At 43.6% G+C, this 18,468-nt stretch overlaps 1 long non-coding RNA gene across 1 annotated transcript in view; it reads right to left on the bottom strand.

Moving 5' to 3' along the window:
• The window catches only part of LRMDA (leucine rich melanocyte differentiation associated), a 1,116,486-nt gene that overhangs the window by 543,423 nt on the left and 554,595 nt on the right, over positions 1-18,468 (bottom strand). The gene's annotated exons all lie outside the window — the stretch shown is intronic.

Below are 18,468 nucleotides of genomic sequence, written 5' to 3'. Positions count from 1 at the left end.
CCTAAAGGATGCCTCCCATTCTGAGAAGGGGCAGCAGAGGCAGAGGATGCGAAAGAGGGGAGGGGGGAGCCGAGGGGGGCCAAGGCAAGGGAGACCAGGAGGCAGCAGGCAGGTGAATGAAAAACCACACATAATGGCCTGGGGTTTATTTTACAGAGAATAAAATGGCTCAATTTGAGCACTTTAGACTGTTGAAATTGGCCAGTGTGAGACAGCACGGGTACCTCCAAGAGCAGACTGTTAACATCAGCCACAGGAGACTCAAGGCCCAGGGGGCAGAGAAAGGGAAAATAAATATATAAACACACACACACACACCCCTCCAACCTGAAAACTGGTGAGATCAGAGACAACCACAGAGGTGATGTGGCAAGGAAATGCTTAGCCAGGCATCCCAATGCCCTCAATGCTTCTCAAACTGCATCTCTAATCTGGGGGGTGGGGGGTGGGGGCTCATCACACGCTGGCCTCTTGCTTCTTGCTCTAAAAATGCCACATCTTTTTAAAAAGAAGCCTAGTTTATTATTTAGTAGGAACAGCAGGTTTTTGCTTTTTTTTTAAGGGCTGCTAATAATTCTGATCCTCCTTTCAAAAACAATCCACCCCTCGCTAAGAAAAAGTCAGAGCGACTGACTAATGGGAGTAATTCAAAGTACCTCAATTAAAATTCAGGTTTTGGCCTTTCGAGCAGTCTATTTAAAGATTTTTTTTTCCTCTCGATTGGTTGTAGACAGATGATTATTAAATATTTATGTGTCAGTGAAAGGGGCTCTTGGAGCTTGGCTTGGCTGAGGGCAGAGCTTTCTGGTGCTGCTGTTTCCCTTCTCGGGGGACCCAGAGAATGATTACTTTATTTGGCTCCTTCACTACCTGGTTTCCAAGAGCCCCACATACCAGCCAGTCCGTTTTAACATGACGGCGGGACAGAGGCAGGACAGTCCTCGCCATGCAGAAGGCAATGTAACCAAGAGCCTTCTCCCAGCTGAGCTAATTCGGACACTCTGGTAGAACTCAGTCTAAACCATGGCTCCTTTGAGAGGCTTCGCTGTCCCCCCACTACCTCATCCAAAGAGAGCTCCAGGGCTGCCTGGTCTTCCACAATCCACTCCATTACTGCGTTCACTCTCCAGGGAAATGAAGTTCTATCTCCTTACGTGGTTTATGCTCCTTGAAGTCAGGCATTGTCTGAGGTTACTGAGGCATCCATACTTCTGACTGGTTGATTGTTCTCCTTCACTTTGTGAAATAGCAATTCTATCTCAAATAGACCAGGACCCCAGCAACAGAGGGGTTTTTGAGGTCTGACCTCCTCTAAAGAGAAGGGAAGTCAACTTATTTTAATACAAAACTTCTTAGGATGACTGGAAAGAGCTTGAGCAAGGACTGCTCTGCCTGAAGACTAGGACTAAGGACACGGATGGGTAGTACAAGACAGCTGTGTCCTCTGAGTTATTCGGGCAACAAAGGTTCATCAACACACTTCTATGTGGAAAGCACTAAGTCAAGCAAGGAGTTTTAGGAAGTTGGAAAGATTGGGTGATTTCCATGCTCTGGAATATTATGTCACTTTAAAAAACATTGAGAGAGATGTGTTATGTATTATAAAAAGAAAGAAAACAGTGATAATTACAGAATAGTCCTATGTTTGGGGAAAAATTGAAATACATACACACACACACACACACACACACACACACACACACATATATATATGAAGGGAGGGAAAAAGAGGAAAAGAAAGAAAATAGAAAGAAAGAAAAGAAAGAAGAAAAGAAAAAGAGAAAAGGAAGGAAGGGGAAAGAACAAACGAGAATGCTACTTTTGATAGAGGGGGACAAATCTATTTGGTTTCTAACAGTAAAGATTCACTGTTTTTTTAGTATGAAAGCAGACACCATTAAGGTTTGTTTTTGTTTTTGTTTTTAAGAGGCCACAGTTTCTGCGCTCAAAGCTGACTTTGGTATGGTGGTCCCTAAATCCCTATACCATCTGCAACAAAATCATCTATGAAGGGATTTAAAAATATGGATACTGGGGAATATACCTGGAACTTATGACAATAGACCTAAAGTGTGGAGCGAGCCTGTCTGACTATCTTTAAGTTGCCCCAGGACTTCCTGAAAACATGCTTGGTAACCACTAGATCAGGAGAGCTACTAAAGGGATGTGCAATCTTCTGCCTCCATCTCTGTGTCATAATTAAAGATCAAGAGGAGGGGTTGTCCATAAGTGAGGAATAGTGATTAACAAGGGTATCAATCAGAGTCTGTGTTTAATTTAAATATGATGGGAAGTCACCTGGTGGTTCCAAGAATACCTTTTACCTTTGACCACAAGTATATGTGAAGGTTAGGTTTTCACAGATCCTTCTCCCAACAGCACTCACCCATCCTCACAGCCAGGGGTGGCCCTCCCTGTCCTGATGGCTCTCTAAATGTTGGTCATGGGCTCCTTCCCCAGACACTAATGCAGTCTGCAAAGCCCAGAGCCATTTGCACGTAAATACCAACCCCCACTGCATCCCTAGGCTCAAAACTCCCACATTTATAAAGACCAGTCATTTCAGCTTTCTGTTCCCTATTCTGTAAATGGCAAAAGTGAGACTTCATGGGATAAATTGCAGAGTCTCTTCTGGTGAAAAACTCAAGCTTACTCTTCCCAGCTTGAAAGTCTTTCAATCCTGAATTATAGGTCCTCTCCAGCCTGAGCCCTATGGAACCTTCTCAGTCCACCCTTTAATGCTCTGGTACAACCCAAGGAGTTCCTGCAACCCTGAGACTTTCCAGAAACATAGAAACAAACTGCTCTAGTTATGCCTTAGTGTCAGAGAGTCTACCTGTCTCCTGTCTCAGCCACGCTCCTGGTTTCTGCCTCAATCTTAGACATACACAGCTGAGTGTTCTTCAAAGTTTAACTGCTGAACTATCATAATTAGAAAGGATAAGCATTGAGGTCCTACTATACAGCACAGTGAACTATATTCTATCACTTATGATAGAATATAATGGGAGGTAATATGAGAAAAAGAATATATATATATGTATGTATATATATATATGACAGGGTCACTTTGCTATACAGCAGAGATTGACAAAACAATGTAAATCAATTATAATAAAATATTTTTTTAAAAAATCAGCTGCATGGAATTCCTGTAGTGGTTCAGTGGTTAACAAATCTGACCAGCATCCATGAGGACTCAGGTTTAATCCAAGGACTTGCTCAGTGGGTTAAGGATCCGACGTTGCTGTGAACTGTGGTATAGGTTGCAGAAGGGGCTTGGAACTTGTGTCGCTGTGGCTGTGGCACAGGCTTGTGGCTACAGCTCTGATTGGACCCCCCTAGCCTGGGAACCTCCATATGCCATGAGTGTGGCCCTAAAAAAAAAGCAAATAAATAAATAAATAAATAACTGCTATATTCATTTAACTAAAGATGTCCCAGGAGGCCAGAGAAAATCTAAAGAGAAGGGCTACTTCTTTAGTGCCAGGTTCTTTACAAATATTGTTTCTAATACAAATAACAACCCTGCCAATGATCGTTGTCTCCATTCTACAGAAGTAGAAAGTGAGGCTTAGAGAGTGTACCCAAATTACCCTGAGTTGCAGGATGGGGATTTGAAGCCTACAGCTGTAGATCTAGAGGCTCCAGATTTCCGAGCACACCTTATGTTAGGGACTGAATATTTGTGTCCTATCAAAATTCCTGTGTTGAAGCCCTGACCCCCAGTGTGAAGGAATGTGGAGATGAGGCCTTGAGGAGGTAGTTAGGGTTAGATGAGGCCAAGAGGACAGGGCTCTCATGATAGGATCAGTGCCTTGAAAAGAAAAAGTGCCTTGCTCACTTTCGCCACCAGGAGAACACAGTGAGAAGGTGGCCATCACCAGCGAGGGCTCTCACCAGGAAGCAAGTCAGCCAGCACCTTGATTTTGGACTTCCAGACTCCAGAACTTTTAGAGACTCAGGGTCTGTTGTTTAAGCCACTCATTCTGTGGAATTTCATTATGGCAGCCAGGGCTGACTGAGACACCACAGCAGGGGGGCGGCAGTGGGAGCTCTCCTTGAGTCTTCAGGGTCACTTCTGTAATAACTGGGCCATTCCCTGAGGGGTGGGCACATTGAAAAGAGGCTCAGAAATAAGACTAGCCCATCTGGAGTCCTCCGAGGGGCAGCAAGTGCTGAGGTCCAGGATTCGGTTTTAGGTGAGTGGGTGCAATAGATCTGTTCTCAGTGTTTTTTATTTATTTATTTTTAGGGCCACACCCACAACTGTCCGCCTATGCCACAGCTACAGCAATGCAGGATCTGAGCCTCATCTGCAGCCTACACCAGAGCTCATGGCAATGCTGGGTCCTTAACCTACTGAGGAAGGCCAGGGATTGAACCCATATCCTTATGGATCCTAGTTGGGTTCGTTAACTGCTAAGCCATGAAGGGAACTCCTCTCAGTATTTTTATTTCATGAGGAACTACAAGCACATCAAGGACTCTCTTTAAGTTTTTTGGGTTTTGTTTTGTTTTGTTTTTTGTGAGTCTGTTCCTGTTTTGTAGATAGGTTCAGTGTGGTTGCCAAGGGGGAGGGAGGAGGGAATAGGATGGACAGGGAGTTTGGGTTCATAGATACAAACTATGACACTTAGAGTGGATAAACAAGGAGGTCCTACCGTACGGCACAGAAAAATATATCCAATTTCCTGGGATAAACTATAATGGAAAGGATTATAAAAAAGAATACATGTGTGTATATAACTAAGTCATTTTGCTATACAGCAGAAATTAGCACAACATTCTACATCAACTATGCATCCTGTTGCGTCTCAGCAGAAACGAATCTCACTAGCATCCATGAGGACACAGGTTCAATCCCTGGTCTTGCTCAGTGGGTTAAGGATCTGGCATTGACGTCAGCTGTGGTGTAGGCCAGAGGCTACAGCTCTGATGTGACCCCTAGCCTGGGAACCTCCATATGCCTCCAGTGTGGCCCTTAAAAAAATACAGAAAAAAAAAAGAATTTAATGGCTAACAAAATGTTTGAGAATTTAAAAAATGGCTCCAAAACATGAAATAAAAATCATAAGCTTTGAGTTCCCATCGTGGCTCCGCGACCAGTATCCATGAGGATGCGGGTTCGATCCCTGGCCTCACTCAGTGGGTTAAGGATCTGGTGTTGCCATGAGCGGTGGTGCAGGTCTCAGACGCAGCTCAGATCCCACATTGCTGTGGTCGTGGTGTAGGCCAGCAGCTGTAGTTACAATTTGACCCCTTGCCTGGGAACCTCCATATGCCCATCAGTGTGGCCCTAAAAAAGCAAAAAAAAAAAATAAAATAAAATAACCCGAAAAAACACCGCCCCATAAACCTAAGGTTAATGTTTAAATAACTTTTGAAAGAAAGAAACTGTTCATTGATCAGACAAATGCAAATCAAGTCAAGCTCTATAGTTTCATGTAAAAACAATAAAGTTTCAATCATATGAAAATATAATTATCCTTAAGCTTCAAAACTGTTAAAAAGTTTTAGAATCCTTCCAAAAATTTCACATCAAAACTTCATGAATGATATTTAATGTGAGAAGGGGGGTCATTTTGATATGTTTCATAGGTTGTATGAGAAGGTCTCTATAATAAAAGTGCTCAGGAAGTTCAAAGGTCTTTAGAGGGCCTCACTTGCCACTGGGAAGGCTAGCCTGGGAAAACACAGGTGACAGTTAACATCTTCCTTTTTGTTTGTATCTACTGTGCTTTGCTAGGGCAACCTAGCATGATGAAGCCAGAATCCCAAACGGGGGAAGCCATGGTCACACAGGGGGATAGGAAGCCATGGAAGGAATGACCAAATCATGGAGAAGAATTTCAGACCCTTGAGCTCCTGTAGCAGGCAGGGTCTCCAGGGAAGCAGAGCTAAAAAGCACCAGATCAGGAGTTAAGACACGTATGTCCCATTTTCAACTTCACCAATGACAAATGGTAGAACCTGCGATGCATCTCCAGTGCCTAGAACCATGCCTGGCACACAAGAGGCATTTAGTAAAATTCGTTGAATGGATCAATATGAGGGATTTCTTAATGGGTCAGTGTTTTCCAATGACACACTTGAAGATCCTGGGATGAAGAAGAAGGCAGGGAAATAAGCAGACTCTGAACACCCAATGTCTTCCCCCCATTCTGATCCCAAGCCACAGCCAGCTGCCTACTCTCATTGACTTATACAATCAGACTTCCCAGAATGCAAGGCTGGGAGGGGTCTTAGGGTACAGGGTCAGTAGTCCACCACGGGGTCACATGAGACAGCTCTGAAATTGCATCTCATGCCCACCATGCTGGGTCACCTCCATCACAGATGCAAAGGGCTCCCTCTCCCAGCCCACCCCTCACCTCCCCACTCCAGGTTCACCTCTATGATTTGTTTTCCCCATAGCTTCTCCAAAATCTCTGGAAAAGGAAAATAGACTACCTGGATTTAGAGCCTCTCCAGGATAATACACAGCAAGCCTCCTCCTCACCACTCCATCCAGAACGAGGCTGAGGGAACTGATGCAGGCGTACTGAGTCAGAACATCCCTATGCACGTGGATATGCAACCCAACCCAACCACCTCCACCAAAGGAAGGCTGACAGCCTCCCACAAGACACAGCAGTAGAAGCCATCCTCATTTTCAAGATTTTACATATTCCCTAATTATTGAGAGAGGACTTTCAGACCGAGGTAATCGTCTCCCTTTTATCATTTGCCACACATATAACGTCAGGGCCCTGGCATTCATCAGTGCCACCCTCCCAATCCCCACCCCCAACCTCCACCACCAAAAACCCAAATAATTTCAAAAACATTTTTATCCTAAAATGTTCCCCTCAATTTAAAAAAAAAAATATCTTCAAGAGAAGAGATTTCTTTCCATTTCAATCCCACAACAAGGAGAATGTCAGCCCAGCTTTTTTTTGACAGACAAATTATTGAATCAAAGAGAAAATGCCATTAAGCTCACAGGTTAGCAAGTGTCAGGAATGGTTTAAAGAGATATCCCCATTTATCTTCCAAACATGCACGAAATGTCACTAATGTGTGTTTATCATGTATAATCAGACAAAGAAAATATCGAAATAAAGTACTCCCGCATACAATAGAAATCTCCTTCCATCCTTCAAGATATCAGTGCTATTCAAATAGAATAATAATGATGAAGGCTCTCTCTTGAAAATGGAAATCAAGTGAAATGTAGATAGAAATGATTTTTTTTTTGTAGTTGATGTACATTTCTAAAGTGCATTAACAGGAAATCCAGAACTTTTTAGGTCAATTATATTGTCAGTATTGTCAATGCCACTGAAATGAATACTGAAGCAGTGCCTGTTCTTGCTGGAATCAAGCTACAGCAGAAACCCCTGGATTGGGGACTTACAGAGGAACTAGAGACACACTGGAAGCCTGACATTGTTCAAGCATGCATATATATGTATATATATTTTCTCAAATCAATCCAAGTACCAGGCATTTGGGCTTACTATAAATCTCAATAGGGAGGAAAAAAAATCTACAATTGATGTAAAACCTGGCATTATTTTACTTCCTTTTCCCTCCATTCCGATGAAACATTTTTTTATAATCCAGGTACTATGACAAGAAAACCCAACCCCCAAATAAGTCCTTCAGATAACCAAAGCTTTCTACTACTCATTCTGGACTTGCCAGATGAGTGAAACACAAGTGGTCCATTGGGAAGAAGATAGTCTTTGTTCCAGAACCAATGGGTCTCCACAAGTCTGAGGAGGCGGAGGCATTTCAACCTGAGAACATTTCCACCCTTAGGACTTTCCCTCCCAGCAGCCCAGCAGTCCCATCAACTGTGTAACCTATATCCCCACTTTCTGAAGAGCGAGTTCCCCAAGAGCAGAGGCCACATTTGTTTGGGTTCATCAGATAGTCTAATGACCTTCAAATAGCTCAAGGACTTGGTGAGTGGCTAGGTGAACGGATGGTTGCAAAAGGAGATTTTCCTCTTAGGTCTCTCTCAGCCCCTCACTTCCCTGGTTCTGGGATATTCTGTAACCTCATGGGAGAGAGGCCAAGGCCCTGACATCTGCATGCCTGAATGGTGAGGGTGGAATAAGTTACCTCCTCAAGGGAGTTTCTGCCCTCCCAAACAGATGGCATTAAACTCTCGTGTTAGGTGTAACAGAAGGCAGAGGAAAGGGTCCTGAAACAGTGGAGAGCACTGTCAAGAGAGCAAGCTCTGGAGCCAGCCTGCCTCCTGGTCCCACAATCCAGCTGTAGGGCCTTGGACCCTGGGTCCTCGTCTGAGGATGGGGTTAAGAGTAACCCTTAGCTTTACAAAGATGTGAGCTTAAGAAAGGAGATATGTGTAAAGCCCTTACAAGAGTATATGGCACAAAACAAGGGCTCAATAAGTGTGAGCTATTATTTTTAATACCTATTATTGTCTAGATTAGGAAAATGAGACTTAGGAAATGATCCAGCTCCTCAGGAATTTACGAGTGGCAGAAATGGGACCAGGTTGCATGTATGCAGAGGCCACATGGTCAGGCTATTCCATCAGCTGCTTATTAAATGCCTACTGTGTACAAAAACAACAGGAAACAAGTTGAAGCAGACAAGAGACAAAAGGCAGGGAAAGTGGGGAGATTTTAGGGGGAAAGATCTCAAAAACCATGTTCCAGAATAAGAAATCAAAGGGACACACTGCAGAGTAGAGGTCTGCCATGCACTATTTCATCACTATGAAATTCACCAAATAGGACATGTTTATTTCTTCCACAGTCCTGGGACCACGTCTTCATCATAATTCATCACAGTTACCTGTTTGTATTTCAGCTCCTACCCGAGATGGGCTTTGAGAGTTAGGGCTAAACTTGACACATCTTTGTACCCCATGTACCCAGCATGGGGCCCGGAACTTGGCAGGTGTTCCCTGAAAATGTTGAGATGGAAAGGAAGACAAGCAGGCAAGCAGGAGACCTGGTTACCACTCTTGAGACTGGGGTAGGCTGAGGAGAGAGCTTCAGAGATGGAAAGCCCAGGAAGCCCTAAGAAGCCAGACCTGAAGCAGGATGAAGATTTATTCAACTCCCATCTCAAAGGCTGCTGAGTATGTGGGTGGGGCATCAGGACAGCACACCACACTTAATGAAGGGTTGTAAATGAGCCCACAAATACAGTCATATAACTCAGATCCTCCCTGTAGGGGGAGGCATCCTCACCTCCAGATGCTAAGAGGTAGGGTGCATGCTACCATAGGGGCACCTGCCTCCTCCACTGACTTGCTGTGCATTCTTAGGGAAGTCAGTGCAAGTCTCTGTTCCTCAGTTTTCTCACCTAGAAAATGATGATAAAATACCTGCTTTTAAATCTGACATTTTGTATAATAATCCCCAGAAGGTAGATAGAAATGGTATGGCTAGAACATTTCTAACAATTTATCTTAAGGATATAATCAGAAGAGGTGTGTTTAAAGTGAAAAAAAGATGTTTGCCCTGGTACATACTTCATGGTGTTGAGTAGAAAATGGAACAATGGAGAATAACCTATTTTCTCAACAATATCAGGATACATCCTTTATAGCAAAATACTAGTCAGACATTAAATGTCAGGTTTTCAGGGAATCTTTATAACATGAGTAAATGTTTATAAGTAAAAAGCCTAGAGCAAAATAGCATCATTATAGAACAATCCCAAATAGATCCCAAATAAAATACATATATATATGAATGTATATATAATCCACAGATTCATGTACAAATACATACAAAATGAAGCATCTTAAGGGGATAGAATGGTTTAAGCGGTTATTTCTGGAAAGTAGAGAATTAGAGGCAATCTTCATTTCCTTATCATTTTCAGTACTTTCCAAAATTTCTATAATGAGTAGGTACTATTTTCATAATCAGAAAAAAAAAATTGTAACCTAATTTTAGGAGCCCTGATCATTTCTATTTCACAGTACTATTCTGAGATCAGTTATGGTAACAGATGCAAATGCCCTTGGAAATGTATAGAATGATATGTAATTTGAGCGACTGCATCATTGCTGGTATCAAACATTGTGGTTAACCCTGCCAAGCTGTCCTCCTCCTAGGCCAAGACTATTTTGAGCGTGGAACTGTGAAACTCCACCATCGTGTCCAAGGAGACTGCACAAGACTTCTAACTCCCTATTTAGTGGCAGATGCACACAGATAAGATCACCAGTTCCAAAGAAGAGAATTCATGAAAACTCTAACAGCCTGGGGATTGTCTACTCAGATTCCTCCCCTCCAAAACCAACCAACCAGAGGTATCATACACATGATAAACTCCCCATGAGCTGAGATTCAAACATTCTGTGATTTTCAGCTGGCAGTCCACCCCAGACTTGTCCAAGTCAGTCCCAGGCTGCGGAGGAAGAGTTAATCCCCCTGCCAGAAGCATCAATTCCAATTGTTCTCAACAAGCCAACTGTGTTAGAGAGATTCTAGAGACCAACGAGGGTAAAATGTTTATCACTCTAATGGATTTGAAAGTGTAAACAGACTTCATGTCAACACAGCCATTCTTTTTACACACACGCATCCAGCCTTTTAAAGGGTGCTTAACTTCATGGCCTGAGAAGTACATTGGTGATTGTGGAAAGTTAGGGTTTTCACAGGCAAAGCACATTTATTGAGTCAGCCACCAATCTAAAACTTAATTATTTTATCTTAAGAACTTTAGACGCAGAAATGTCCTAAGGGTGCCCAAGATTCGAAAGTTCACCCTGAACATGGTCCAAGAAGTGCCAATACATAAATCTTATTCATGGCACAAGGCATGAGATTGACTTTCTTTGTCTCAGAAAATGACCCACATGTCATAATTGCCACTTGATAACTGTGGGCAGGGATCAGGGAGGTAAACTGGCAATGGATTAAAAGGAAAAAACCCACAATGTCATCTAATATTCAGTTAGCACAACTCTCAATAATGCAAAGCACGTGAACTTCTTTTGTTTCATCTTGACCTAGTTACAGGCCTGTAAAGGCAGGCACGACAAGGACTACCAACCACATTTTAGGAGTAAGAAGTTCAAAGAGGCAAATTATTGACTTGTCCAAGGTTATGCAGGCAATTAATGAAAGCCAGATTCATAATCTGGTCCTCCACCTGGGGATGTCAGCCTGCTACAAGGATGACAAGTGGCAACCAAGCCGGAAAGGAAGATTCAAAACCACCATCTAAGACAAATGTGTTGCCCAAGCATTCAAGAATCTGTCTTGTGACTCAAGATTCAAGAGAAAACCAAGCAAGCAGGCTTCTCTCATGATGAAGTGGAGAAACTTCCACTTTTCTCAGAAGGAAAGTGAACATTCTACCCACTTTCTGAAAGGACCCAGGAAAGAGTCCTGAACTGGTCCATACCCTCCCCAAACCTTGTGTACTTCACTCCACAGCGGATGCATAGACACCGCAGACAGCATAGCTGCCCTCTGAACCTGGGCAGCCCTCTCCCATCCTTATCCCCAGCTATACAGAGAGTAAGACACAGTAAGTTGAACAATATTCCACACCCAAAAAAAAGTTTATATACACACACAAGCATTCCATAAACTACAAATAATAAACTGGAGGAGCCCCCAAGTAAATAAAGGCAAGATCAAAAGAGAGGTACAAGGCAGCCGCATTCAACTCTTTGCTCTTGAAAATTTAAATGAATACTCCTTGAGAGCAAACTACAAAATGCTAACCTTGAAGTGTTGAGTGGCAGGAAGAATTATGGGTTATTGTACTGTCAAAATGCCAGACAGCTGTATGTTGAGTTGCTGCGTTATTTAGACAATCAGAAACTTGGAAGCTAATGTGACATACTTTTTTTTTTTTTTTTTTTGGTGTGAACGTTCTTGACATGCATCATGATAATTTCTAAAGGGACAAAATGTTATATAAAAAACATGGTGCCTTCAGGAGCTGGCCTCGTAGGTAGAACAGTCTGGAACAGGAGAACTGGGACATTCACAACTTGGACTTGCCAAAGGTGGGCACCATTTTCTTCCTGTCTGAGTCCATAGGGGGTGGTGGCCCCACTCAACACAGAGCACCCAACCTCCCTCCTCCTGGTCCCAGCATCTAAGCAACACGCCCTGCATCAACTGCCTGATTACAGCCTGGGCTGCGCCAGGTGAAGCCCACCAAGGGCAGGATTTCAACCATGTGGATGAGCAATGTGGAGATCACACTAGGAAGATGCTATTGAAGATGGTAGCAAACCCAAGGGGGAGATGAGGTTAAAATTCTACCTCCTCAGTTCTCGCAAGTCTGTTTACCTGTCATGTGTATTCCTGATTAGCTTGTGGATGGATCAGAATGAGAGGCAGCCATTTGTAAGGGAATTGCCAGCTTGGGAATCTCAGGTAGGCCTGGATATTAAAAGGTTAGCCAGCAAGGAAACCAGGACCTGGTTAGTTGTACCTGAAATTCTACCTTCAATGCTTTGAGCAAAATTGAGATACAAATATTACTGGAATAGGTAACACATACAGCTTCTACGAATCATCTGTGATTCAGAGTGAATGGAGGTTTTGAGAACTGGTTTGGCTGGGGTAAAACAGAGATGGGAATTTGGAATCCAGGTGAAGGACAGGGGCCTGTGGACCTCTCCTAACACTTCCGGTCACCAGGCACACTCTGCCCTGAGGCTCTAGCTCCATCGCCCTGGACCAATAGCAAGACCTTGAGCAAACTAGTTAACCACAGTTTCTGCAAAATGAGGACAACAAAAATAACATCCTCAAGCAGATGGTGAAGGACTATATGGGCTCATTACTTATAGCAGTGCCTATCAGGAAATAATGATTCTATTCAAATGTTAGCATAGCATTCTCCTCCCCCTCTCCTCCCCCTCCCCTCCCCCTCTCCATCCTCTTCTTCATCTTCCTCATCACAGCTAACAGTTTATACCTAATTGTCAGTGCCCTCTGAAGGGCAGGGAGAGGGGGAGTAGACTTCCCCCAAGACACATTTTCCAAGAGAGCAAAGCAGCTTTGGACTGCAGAATTTCCTGGGCTGCCTGCTTTGTGACCTTAGAACAGCTCCTACATCTGCCCCAAGAAGAATCTAGCACCCTACACTGCAGACTGCAGCTCACAGAGGAGCCAGCCCATTGCCTAGATGGGGATCACTTGGGATAAGATGCAGTCCTTCTAGAAACTCCAATAGGAACTCTAAGTCAAGACAAAAATCTCTTTTTATCCACCTTATTAATTTTTATTTTTATGTGACAGTTAACCAAAATGTTAAGATAATACCCTGTAACCTGAGTACTTAAGAGCTGGTATGTTGCCAGAGGATGAGACCAGTGGATGAAGGAGCTTGAAGCTGACTCCCAGACCTGTGCTCTTCGGCTACAGCTCCTCGGGTAAGATGAGGATACAATAACCAGGGCCTCCTGCCTTTGCCACAAAAGACGCTCAACCCTCAGTCTCCATGGGGAGGTCCTTAGACCCCCAGTACGAGACTGATCACCCAAGCTCCCTAAACACTGAGTGAAGACAGAGTCCAGGTCTGTGAGAGACAAAATGGTTCCTCAGTCCAGGATCAGGGATTATTTCCTTCTGAAGTCAGGAAACATTTACGCCCTTTAGCAAATTAGCCTGGTAAGTGTACTCAACCAGAAAGTTCACTTTTATGAATCATGATGGGATAGATTCTTGCCTACAATACACAAAAATGAAGAACTGGGGACATGAGCTACCCAATCACATCTAACTCTGGCTTGAGTCATGGAGACAGGTAGGAAAGCTCAGATGAAACAAAGAGAGGGAAATTCTGCCTGGATGGAAAAAAAACTTCTTCCCTGCTGCCTAAATGGTGCCTGTCAGGAGCACCATCCACCCTAAGATTCCTCTGCTCCTGAAAATGAAAGCTTTGTTTGTGACAGTCAGAGAAGTGGTATCTATGCTACCCCCATGGAGAGCACCATTCACAAGCCCATAGGAGGTGTATTCACATATGTTCAGTGATCACAACATAAGCTTTGTAATCTGAGAAACTTAGACACCTGTGAGCGTGTGACTCCAGAGTGTTCCTTAACCAATCTGGACCCCAAGTTTCCATGCATGCAGTGGAAAGACAGTCACACACTGGAATTAAATGAGATAATACACATCAAATGCATGGCCCAGGGCCTGGGATATGGAAAAGCTGAATAAATGAGTTATCATCATCATCATCTCATCACCATCCATCCCAAGAGTGTCTTAGTCTTAGCTGTCTGTTCAGGCCACCACACACAGCAAGAAGGACGTCAAACACTTTGTCCTCTTGAATCTGTACTCTGGCAAGTCAGGGACCGCTGACTATTGTGCTTCAGGGTGGTCTGAGAAAACACTGAGGCTGCACATGGTTGACAGAGGTGATGTGGCAGGACACAAGTGAATTGGAAGCCAGAGACCTAACTTGAGTCCTGGTTCACCCCTGACTCACTGCATGAGCCTGGCCAGTTGACTTGATCACACTAGGCTTTGGTTTCCATATTTAGGAAACAAAAAGGAAAAACAAGAGGCTATGAACCACATCACCATTTCCCAAACTATCAATCCTGGTAAGTATCATGAGTCAATCTTGGAACTCTTTCCTGCTGAGCATGGCTGGGATTCAGAATCTGTCTCAATATAGTTCTTCTGGAAGCCACCACCATAGAGCTTTCATATGCAATGAGATTTATCTGCCGTTCCTAAACTAGATGTTCCCTGGGACTCCCTCCTATTATTACATGTTGTGATTTTATAACCCTTCACTAGATGCTTAGAGATGTAGAGATTTAACCAAACCAGAAGCTCATACCAGAAGCAGATCAGGGAGAAATTTCATTTGGACCAGAAAACCTTAAGGAACCCAATACCAGCTTCTCTGGGCCGAAGAGCTCTAATATGTTAAGAGGTACCCATTCATTGACTGTGCTTTGAGACATGAATTTTTTAAAAATTTCCATGTTGAGCTCATTATTCATACATACATCCTACATTCTTTGTCTCCTACTTGACCACCAGCAATTACGCACACACCTCCTGATAAGATGTATGTATGTATGTATGTGTGAATACATAATGCACGTCTCTGTGTTTTTCCTATCCTGTTCTGCCATATTTGCCCTCATCAGGTTCTCTTTAGGTCTCTTGTGCAGAGATGTCTTTATTGCTTTTGGCAATTCTAAGTCTATACTGTTTATCCTCTAGGTGATTTTGTAAGATATTAGTTCCACTTTATAGATGTGGAGCCTGAGGCCTGGAAAAGTTCAACGACAGTCATCAGAGGGCTATGCTACCTTAGGGAGGAACTGGAATCCAAACAAGGCCTTCTGATTCCCAGCTCGAAGGCCCAGGCACACAGCCTCTCATACGTTACCATGGCCTAAGGTGCCCTCCACAGAGCTCCCCTTCCCACTGTCCCCAGAAGCCCTCTATGCCCATAATCTCCTAGCACCAACTCTCTCCGTCTCTCACCTGGGTCCTGGCAGCCTCTGCCATTTCCCAAGCACACGGTTCACCAAACAGGACCATTTCTTCTTTATTATCTACACAAATATTCTTAATTATTTCTCCTCCAACCCAAAGTACTTATTTCTTATTTATGGGTATAAATATAAAGCCGGCAGGGCTCATATTTCACAGGGAGCCATTCCCCTGGCGTCTAGAGCCTTCCAAATTTAAGAAGCAGGAGAGCTGATTCTCTGCCCGTTTCATTATAAAGGGGTTCACCATAAATATTAGAATTTGAATTCCACCCAAGTAATGCATTAATAGATACTAAACCATTAATAATTTCTGCACTTTTTCATAAATGGGCAAAGTCCAATAAATAAACTATATCTCTTTCACAGCAGAGCAGGGTTAACAAGTACCAAGGAGATTTCAAAGACAAACTACTGGTAGGGACTGCCAGGAGGTAAGATTCATAATGAAACTACAAATTCTAGAGCCCCATTTTTTACTGTCCGCCATGGCAAGTATCTAAAATTAAATGCTAAGCAGAAATCCGTCCTAGAATCTGACACACAGCAGTTTAGGTAAACAATCTCTGAAATTAAAAACAGATTCCAGATAATAAATAAGTCGGTGTGTGGATCTCTCTGATAACAGATACTTCTCCCTGATAAATCAAAGGTGCTGGCCCTACCAAGCCTTTCTAAATTAGGCCAGATGATTCACCTAAAATATTTCATCTTGCGTCGCCTGTCTTAATGAACAGCAGTAAAGGATAGCTTCTCACCCGTCCCTGCATCAGGGCCAAAGGCCTCCAGGCTAATTATACCAAAGGCCCAGGAAAGGCAGCCAGTCTGGGAGGGGCCCATAGGCAGGAGAGACTTCACCACAATACTCATTTACCGGGTCCTATGACCCATGTCTGCTAGTTTCCCTTGAAACTGCCCTAGAATTCTAGAAGAGGATGACAATCAGAGATACCAAGGAGTTCCCGACATGGTGCAGTTGAAACGAATCCGACTAGGAAACATGAGGTTGTGGGTTCAATCCCTGGCCTTGCTCAGTGGTTTAAGGATCCAGCATTGCCGTGAGCTGTGGTGTAGGTAGCAGACGCAGCTCAGATCTGGCATTGCTGTGGCTGTGGATGTGGCTGTGACCAGCAGCAACAGCTCCGATTAGACCCCTAGCCTGGGAACCTCCATATGACATGGGTGAGGACCTAAAAAGACAAAAAAAAAAAAAAAATCAGACAGAGAAAGACAAATACCATATGAGATACGTGGAATCTAATAGAAAACAATACAGAAGAACCTATTCACAAGGTAGAATTATATTCAAAGATTTCAGAACCAAAGGAGAAATGCTGGGGAGAAGGATAAACTAGGAGGGTGGGAGTAATATATACACACTACTATATATAAAATATTCAAGTTAACAAGGACCTACTGTACAGCACAGAGGAATCTATTCAATATTGTACAATAACCTGTATGGGAAAAGAATCTGAAAAGGAATGGATATATGTCTATGTATAACTGATTCCTTTTACTGTACACCTGAAACTAACACTACATCAGAAGTCACCTATACTCCAATAAAATTTTTTTAAAAAGTGCACACAGATGCATTTTGCAACTCCCCCAATCTTCTCTTATTACTATTAGAAGTAATCGTATTCAATCACCGATTTGCCAAAATGTATTAAGCATGCTATACATAGGTCAAGCACTATGGATACCTCAGTGATCAGAACAGACAAGACCCAGGCCTCCTGGAGCTGGATTCTGGGAACAGCAGGTGTTCAACCTCATGACAAAAGCAGGCTGCAGAGTGTCAGAAAGGATGGTGGAGAAAAAGAGAGCAGCAGAGGCAGCCGGGGTGAGCCTGGGCAGAGAGCAGAGCTGCTGTTTTCCAGGGAAGGCCCCAATGAGGACATGGCATTTAAGTACAGACCAGAAGGGAGACAGAGAGGAAGCCTCAGAGATACTGGCATAGAAAGAAAAGGAACCTAGGGGAAAAGACCTCCAAGTAGGGCTTGCGGAGTGGCAAGGACAGGACAGAGCCACTGCAGCTGGGGACCGGGAGCAGAGAGGAAGCAGAGCACAGGGGGTAGGATGGCTGGGTCGCCTGGGACCCCGAGGATGTCAGCTTAGGAAGGGCTTCAGTAGGATGTAAGAGGGTGTGATTTAATGGGTTTGTTTGTTTATTTTATGTGACCTTTTTTATTATTAAAGTATAGTTGATTTACAGTTTTGTATCAATTTCTGCTGTATAGCAAAGTGACTCTGTCATACATACATATATACATTCCCTCTTTTATATTATCTTCCATCATGACTTAAGGTTTTAACAGGAGCACTCTGTGGCTGCAGGGCTGGGATTAATACATAAATGCTATACTGCTCTCATGTTAATATTATTGTTGTTATTATACGAATCTGCTCTGCATCTCAACTGCAGCAGGAGAAGTGGGATGGGGCTAAAGGGAAGGTTTTAGGTTATCCTGTCCTAACCGCTCAAAACAACTAAGCATCGAGAGGACTGTGGTGGGTGGGCCACAGAGAAGTAAGAGTTGGTTACCAGGGATCCCCAAGCTCCACAGAGCCCAAGCACGGCCTCCCACATGCACCCTGCCTCTGTGTCTCCTGCTGGTTGTGGAGAGCTGGAGCAGGGAAGGACAGTGGGCAGAAACAAGAAAACTGACTTCTCCCCAGTTCCCAGCCTTCCTAGCAGTTAGGAAAGCAACATGAAGCCCCATGCTTTTGAAGCCTGGGACCTGTCTCTTTATTAAAACTGAGAGCAAAATTTCCTTTTACAAAAAGGGAGCTTAGTTGAAGGCCACGGACCATATTTGATCAGCGTTTGGTGTCAGCACAAGTGGCAAACACAACGTAATTAGAGGGGCCATCGTGCCTCCTGCTTCAGAACAGAAGATGACGCAGGGGTCACTGCATTAGAGATCGCAGTTGCTTCTAAATGAAACACATGTAACCTGAAGCCAATTAATGAAAGCATCCGGCAA

The sequence above is a fragment of the Sus scrofa genome, chromosome 14, assembly GCF_054392235.1.
Source record: "Sus scrofa isolate SSC_HxYL_T2T_F1_AM1 chromosome 14, Sscrofa_HxYL_maternal_Yorkshire_Landrace_v2.0, whole genome shotgun sequence".
Classification (NCBI taxonomy): domain Eukaryota; kingdom Metazoa; phylum Chordata; class Mammalia; order Artiodactyla; family Suidae; genus Sus; species Sus scrofa.
The sequence above is the reverse complement of the archived record's forward strand: the minus strand, read 5'-3'. Positions and strand labels throughout refer to the sequence as shown.